The sequence below is a fragment of the Vicia villosa genome, unplaced genomic scaffold (assembly GCF_029867415.1).
Source record: "Vicia villosa cultivar HV-30 ecotype Madison, WI unplaced genomic scaffold, Vvil1.0 ctg.002607F_1_1, whole genome shotgun sequence".
Classification (NCBI taxonomy): domain Eukaryota; kingdom Viridiplantae; phylum Streptophyta; class Magnoliopsida; order Fabales; family Fabaceae; genus Vicia; species Vicia villosa.
In genome coordinates, this window is record NW_026705983.1 from 1 (window position 1) to 7,487 (window position 7,487).

General features: G+C 39.8%; 1 long non-coding RNA gene across 1 annotated transcript; it reads right to left on the reverse strand.

Annotated features, from left to right (window-relative positions):
* Window positions 1-4,879: 4,879 nt before the first annotated feature.
* On the reverse strand, window positions 4,880-6,266 carry LOC131639375 (uncharacterized). The gene is made up of 2 exons (XR_009294930.1): window positions 5,948-6,266; window positions 4,880-5,411 (listed from the first exon to the last, which is right to left on the reverse strand). It is a non-coding gene; the product is annotated as an uncharacterized LOC131639375 (long non-coding RNA).
* Window positions 6,267-7,487: the final 1,221 nt, after the last annotated feature.

Below are 7,487 nucleotides of genomic sequence, written 5' to 3' on the forward strand. Positions count from 1 at the left end.
TCTCGAGCAACTTTGTCAGAATCTTTTTCAAAAAGTAATCAAGAATGTTTTGTAGAAGCATCTCTCATTCTCAAGGTTCTTATGCTCAGTTGTATCCGTGGAGGTTGGTGTTTCAGTTGGCGTTTGAGCTCTCCTTGCAACAAGTAACTTCTCTAAGTTTGGTGATCACGCAAAGTTCCTCCATGTTTGACGGCAAATAATTCTTCAATGAATATGCTTGGGGCTCCCGCACGAGGGGTAAGCAAGACGCACTCTTATCTTGAGCATTGCATCATTCGCATTGCTCGAATCCTTAAAGCATTACAAATTCTTGGGTGACTTCGTCAGAATCTTCTTCCATGTGGTAATCAAGAGTATTCTACACAATGCTCCTCATTCTCAAGGTCTTCTTCACCACAAGTTCTCAGTTTGATGACCATGCAAGGTTCCTCCACTTTTGATAATGAATACTTCTACAACATCTATGCTTGGGGCTCCCGCACGAGGGATAAGCAAGACGTACTCTTATCTTGAGCATTGCATCACTCACATTGCTCGAATCCCTAAAGCAAGGCAAAAGTTTACGACTCATGGGTGACTTCGTTGGAGTTCTCTTTTGAAGTAATCTGAAGTGTTTGGAAGGAACTGCAGAAAGTATTCAAGCTCAACAAGTCCAGACGGAGTCAAGTCTCCTCAACAACGACACCCATTTAGTTTCTTACTGCATTCTCATTGTAATTTTTCACTTGTTTGTTTAAGCATTTATAGCATGTAAAAACTTGTTAATTTCTGAATGAAAATAAATACATTGTTTATGTTTGTTTTGAAGAAATCCATTCGTTTTCACTCATAAATGTTTTTGGCATTACGATACCAACTTTACTAATCGCTTGCTTAGGCAAATAGCGGAGGGAGAATGATGAAAGATAAAAAATGCAAAATCTCCAATTATGTGTTTTTGAATAAAACCCTACTGAGGATGTACAGGCATTATTTCAAATCCCCAAACACCGGAGATATAAGGGAGATAGACCCTCGTCAACCCCTTTGAGCCTTGAAGTAGGAGTTCTTTTCTAATCATAAAAAACCCTTATTTTAACCTTGGGGCAGGGTAGTGTTCATTTAACTTGATCGAGTGTTCAAAACTCACCAAAAGGGTATGCATCCAAGGGTACAACAATGGTTATCCTCCAAAAGGTTGAGGAATGTCAAAACCGCAATGATTATCCTTATTCCATCAAGAGATCAAGAGATGACGATACCACAATGGTAATCCTTCATCAAATCAAAGGAGTGAGGCAGTCGCAATCACCTCCAACGAATCAAAGACTATGCGAGGTCACACGACTTGTTCAAAAAAAAGAGAGCAAAAAAAAAATGGCGAAAAAATAATGAAAATAAAAAAGGATGAAAAGAAAAATGGCAAAAGAAGCATAAAAAAAAAAAGAAGACGATGAAATTGCCAAACAAGAACAAAGTCGTGTGACAATGAATCAGAAAAATAAAAGGTGAGCGACCGCCATGTCCAAAGAACCTCATTGACTCCTCAACCATTTCAAATTCCTTATGAGGGATGAACACTCGTGTCGAGTTAACTGAACATAGGAATGAAGAACATCACGAAGGGGGTGGGTACAAATAATTTTGAGCCTAAAAATCCTTTGTTTTCTAAAAACCGTGAACCCGGCCAAATTACAACCCTTAAAAGTCCTAATTGAAGTAGGGTTTATTTTGAAAACACACTCCGATGAGATGGCGTTCAACTGACTCCCAATGAAGCGAGACTCATATCCATGTTGGTATCGTATGCTTGCTTTATCTTCCACATGCAAAAATCGAGGTTGTGTCGCAACCTCATTTCATAAAAAGTTTATAACTTCAAGACTAACATAGCTTTGCATTAGAATTATCATTCTTAGAATTAACATTCTTTTGCATGCAAAATATGTGCTTAACATCAAAGAAATTTTCAAGGATGAGAATCAGTGAGCAACTTGATCATGTCAAAATACAAGAGACTTGAGAACTCCGAGGAGTAAAAGCTAAATCATTTCAAATGTTGACCATCAAGGGGCAAGTTATTCAAAGAACTCCGTTGGGCATGAACAGTTAATGCTTTCTTCGATTACCTTGAGGGGAAGAGTAAGAAGACTCCGTTGAGCATGGTAAAGTTATTTCCATGTTTGTTTGACTTCAAAACAAAGAAAGCTCGAGGATTCTAGTCCGATGTACCTAATTAGGGGCAATTAAGTCGAGGTTTGACCTCTCAAATTCAGCATATCTGGGGCAATCATGTCGACAAATCTCTTCGAGCCTTGATCAATCTGGGGCAATCAAGTCGAGGAATCTCTCTTGAGTTCAACCAATCTGGGGCAGTTACGTCGAGATTCGACAAATCTCTCCAAGGATCCTTTGGGGCAAATCCCTCCATAAGTCACGAAGCTTGGGGCACAATTCCGAGTTTTTTGTCGCTCCATGACCATAGGAGTTTATTTCTCCTAGAAATTTGGTCTCTCCTCAAGCATAGGAGTTTATTTCTCCTAGGAGTTGTCCTACTTCCCTAATCAAGGCTCCTTATCTGGATTTCTCATCCCCAACATGGTGAATCAAGGGAATCTCCTTAAGCTGAAAATCCTCCAAGCAGTGGCACATGGTGAGAAGTCCAAAATCATTCTTCAAGTCAAAGAAAAGTGCATCTTACAAATCAAAGTCCAATATCTATTGGCACCTCCACATGGTCCTTAACACTAAGGGGATTTTCCCTGGTGTTTACCTCACTAATGCCTTTATTTGGCACTCTGCATATAGCGTTCACTGCATGTAACATTGCATCCTCAAAAGCGTAGCATATCCGTCAAAGCGGATCATTACGCCATAGAAAAATTCAAACATGCATACAAAGCATAAGCCAGACAATACAAATCGTCCAAGACGATGATACATTCCCACATAAAGGGTTGTCCTTACAAACTTCGATTGGTATCTGCTGCCACATCACAGACATTCCCGAACCATGGTGCCGACACGAGGTATCCTCAGTTTCTGACAAACGTCTGATACAATGTCTTCTTTTGTCCCTTGATGTTGAGTCGATGTTGAGTCATAGATCGCCACGAGATCTTATTCCTCCTAAAGTGTGGAAGATCGCACGAGATCTTCCTTCGATGTTGAGTCATAGATCGCCACGAGATCTTATTCCTCCTAAAGTGTGGAAGATCGCACGAGACCTTCCTTCGATGTTGAGTCATAGGTCGCCACGAGATCTTATTCCCTTTTCTTCTGTTAATGAGTTGATCGCCACGAGATCTTCTCGATGTTGAGTCATAGATCGCCACGAGATCTTATTCCTCCTAAAGTGTGGAAGGTCGCACGAGATCTTCCTTCGATGTTGAGTCATAGGTCGCCACGAGATCTTATTCCCTTTCCTGCTGTTGACGAGTTGATCGCCACGAGATCTTCTTTTGATGTTGAGTCATAAGATCGCCACGAGATCTTATTCCCTTTTCTTCTGTTGACGAGTTGATCGCCACGAGATCTTCTTTCGATGTTGAGTCATAGATCGTAAGAGATCTTATTCTTTCAGTCCTGAAGATCATGCTTAGGTCTTCTCCTGGTGTCGAGTCGATGTTGAGTCATAGATCGTAAGAGATCTTATTCTGTCAGTCCTGAAGATCATGCTTAGGTCTTCTCCTGGTGTCGAGTCGATGTTGAGTCATAGATCGTAAGAGATCTTATTCTTTCAGTCCTGAAGATCATGCTTAGGTCTTCTCCTGGTGTCGAGTCGATATTGAGTCATAAATCGTAAGAGATCTTATTCTGTCAGTCCTGAAGATCATGCTTAGGTCTTCTCCTGGTGTCGAGTCGATGTTGAGTCATAGATCGTAAGAGATCTTATTCTTTCAGTCCTGAAGATCATGCTTAGGTCTTCTCCTGGTGTCGAGTCGATGTTGAGTCATATATCGTACGAGATCTTTTTCCTTTCGGTCATTGTTTCATACAACCATTCTCTTTGAAAACCCCGTGTCGGCACCGCTACCACGTTATAAGCTATCTCCATCCAAATCCATTGTTCACTGTAAATATATCCACCAGAAAAACAAATTCCTCTCTTTCCCCAGCAGATACCAAAGCAAAAACAAAAATAAGGATAGCATTCATACCATCTTTTCAGGACAAATTTCTGGTACTGTGATATTTAATCTTCTTCTACCTTGAATGTTCGAAAGGCTAGCGCCAATCTCACCTTCAGGTTTAAGACGATTAAATAGGGGCAGCTGTCATACCCCAAATTTGTCCTACCCTTCAATTCCTAACTGGCTTAGACTTTTGCATTCATGTATATACCTTCATTAGGTCATCTAACACTCATGCATTCATTTTAATCAATAAATTTGGCATGGGATCAAAGATCTTGAAAAGATTAGAGTTGCATAATGGTTTCAGATTTCTACAACAAATGCAGTCTAATACTTCTGATTCATCTGCTTCTTTCTGTGAATAATGAAGTGTGGAAATAGGGTGTGAAGTGTGATTATCAGGGACTCATCCCTCATCTAAAACAACAGAGTGCTTGGCACTTAATCAGAGTATTTCCATGCATTCCTTGACCTAGGGTTTATTTCCCTATTTGGATTTTTGTCATCGTTGGGTTTGTTATTCGAGTGTCAAAGAGAAATTGATTCGGTTGGTTAGAATTCAAGAAGCTGTACAAAAGTCAACATATAAAAAGTGTTCAAAGTCTTTTGTTTTGACAATTATCTTGGTGCATTCACACCATGATCCTGAGATTCTATGCAACAAAGAAAATGAAGACTTCAAATTCAAGTTAGAAGGAGAATTCTCTTCAAAGGTTCGAAATGTTCCATTCAAATCAATTAACATTCAAATCAGACCCATGATGTAAACAATGCTCATGCTAGCCAGTCACATTCAGTTCCAGAAGATCTCGGGCCTACACATTGGTACTGTACATAAAGCAACCTGAACATCAAATGTTCATAAAAAGATCATGATACATCAAACAAGAGGAAGCCATATCCAAAACCAATACATCCATTACACATTACAAAAAGGCCAGAATTGAAAAAACTACAACAAAAATGCAACTTTGCAGCAGGAGAAAATCCTAACCAAAATCCTGCATAAAAGTATATTACAAAAGAGGGAGGTTCATTACAACTTTGAACCGTCAATTGCATTACACTCGATCAGGCACGATGAATTCATTGATACGTTCTACACCGAGCATGTACCAAGAACGCACTCCTATTCTGGAACCTTGTGCCGATGTTCTTCAACGAACTGCATTCGCTGGATCTTCTCATGAAGCTCAGAAATCTGAAGTTATAATTCTCTGTATGATCGTAATGCTGGATGGAAGTTGAAACGGTGTGATTCACCGGTTGGGGTTGTTAAGGAGCACATTGATGTATCTGAAACCAAAAGGGAAATGGTATCGGTTCAGGAAATAAGAGAAGAAATAAAAATCCACACAGTTCACTATACAAACTAACAGCTTCCCTAACTAATTTCTCAATCACCTCCTAACTAACACATTTCAAATCACAAATTTACCAACAGCCAGTGCATTTGTTTCGGTCCGAGACAGTTACATACCTCTAACCATCAAACCTCACACCAGCATACATTAAAACCACCTTCAAATAAACAACTACAATTCAAACAGAACCCTACAATAGTCCACCCTCATGACAGTTCCAAAACATCACTACAAATGCACATCAGCCATGATTCATTCACAAACAGATACACTTCATACCAAAAAACACAGTTACCATTTTAATTGCAACCTAACAGTTTTAAACCTATGTTCAAATGCAATCACTAACCAAACACTAATGTTACGCTTAGCCAAACTTCATCCACCAATTAACATTTCTAATATAGATCCCAGCTATTCCAAAATAGTTCCATAACCATTCACAAATAATATCTCAGAATCATATACCTTGCAAAAATAACACGTTGAACCGACATCGTCGAATCGCCATTCATTACAAACCACCCTGTCTCATTCTCTAATCGGCTGCAAGCGAACTCTGCAACATCAGTACAGTAGTCAAAGCCTGCATAACCGGCAAAAAAATCAAATTCTGCATCATAACAAAGAAATCGGTCAATGCCCAAACTCCCTGCAGCACTAGCATAAAACCAATTCAGCTCCATACTAAAAGAAAAAGAAATAAATGCCACACATCTAGCTCACCATTTGAAAATACCGAGCTCGGAATTCTATGCACTTCATTTCAGCTCACGGAAGACATACGGTTTCAGCTCATAAATTTGTTCCAAGTCAGCCCTGCATCAACAAGAAGAAACCGGTTCAGAAATCCTTCATACCACACATCAATAACCCACATTCAGTACAAGGCATTTAACAATACAGGCAGCATACTATGCATATTATGTTGTGGCAAACTCATACGATCCAATTCACATTCAAGATCCGATTCAACACTCCCTAAACCAACTGACAAGCTATTCCAAAATTACTAACAGTAGTAGAAAATAGATTTCTAACAGCAACTTTTCAAAACTTATCACTAACCAATCGCCTACTAAATTCAGCTCTGCATACCTGCTAACCAGCTTAACAGTCCATAACCAATCCTCTTACTAATTTTCCATCCTAACTAACTTCACGAACTAACTTTTTCCCCCACCCTTCAATTTCAAACTATCAGTAACTACCTCCAAACTTCTTTAACAGAAACATAACTAACCTATAACTGACTTCAACAAACTCATAACTGAAATAACAGAATTACAACCAACTTCTAACCGACTTCAATCCTCACCATTCATCTTATAACAAACTCCCTCTAATCCTAGGGCTCACGTTCACTCATCCCTAACCAACTCTCTAACTGAATCTCTCACTCTCAATCTCTATATAATCTCCCTTCCCTCCATAATTCAAACTACACGCCATTTTTCACTCTCACATTCTTCTCCCATTCACCACTTCATCATCATTCATCATCACATACCATCTTCCCCTCCACAAGCTTCACCATCTTCAATTCTACTCTAATCTTCTCCATAATCTTCATCATCAGTCGCCCTCAATTCACCGTAAACTCTCATACGCTCATATCCAGTGGCCATCGGAGCTTCGCATCGGAGCTCCGGTTGGTTGAGTTTAGCCTCAGCCGTATGCTCCCCAACAATTATCAACTCCCTGCAATCACACGCTCCATTCTCACCTCACCACAACAACAACGCAAGACGGCCAGAATTCAAAAAGAAAGAATAACAGAAAGGTAGAAGAAGAAGAAGAAGATAGAGAGGAGTCACAGAAGATTACCTGAAATTGAAGTGTTTTCTCTCGCGTTCATTTCGCCAATACGCCATCATCGAAAGGAAGAGCCACCGGAGCTACTCCGGTAGGTAAGCAATCCTTTGATCTTTCTTCACTTTCTTCTTGTTGTATGTTAGATTAGTCTACCCCGATTCCTTCCCCGTGGTTACGCCTGGTGATTCGTTGT